Source organism: Pteropus alecto, unplaced genomic scaffold (assembly GCF_000325575.1).
Source record: "Pteropus alecto unplaced genomic scaffold, ASM32557v1 scaffold113, whole genome shotgun sequence".
Classification (NCBI taxonomy): Eukaryota; Metazoa; Chordata; class Mammalia; order Chiroptera; family Pteropodidae; genus Pteropus; species Pteropus alecto.
In genome coordinates, this window is record NW_006433949.1 from 3,384,354 (window position 1) to 3,384,683 (window position 330).

The following is a 330-nucleotide window of genomic DNA, read 5'->3' on the forward strand; positions in this document are numbered from 1 at the left end:
GCTAACAGATCCTGTCACCCACCTTATAATTCCTAAAAGCTAGGCATGGTTCTTCGTTGTCAGCACCTGCCTGTCACACCTCTGCTCCAAGGTATATTTCCCGTTTCATTTTTCAGAGCTGCCCTTGATGGAGATTTCACCTGAATTTCACCCGAGAAAGGAGAAAAGCATGTTAACATGCAATGGGTCCTGCTTCTCTCGGGGAAGGATAGCTCTCATGAGTTTTCACTCTTTGTGGCTTTGGGAGCATGTTTTATAAAGGGTACTGAGGCTCAGAAGGAAAGAACTCTATGATCGATTAGCGGTGTCTGCTGCGGACACAGGGTTGGG

At 47.0% G+C, this 330-nt stretch overlaps 1 protein-coding gene across 8 annotated transcripts in view; it reads left to right on the top strand.

The window, feature by feature from the left end:
• RNFT2 (ring finger protein, transmembrane 2) overlaps window positions 1-330 on the top strand; it is a 60,085-nt gene that overhangs the window by 16,004 nt on the left and 43,751 nt on the right. The window lies entirely within an intron of this gene.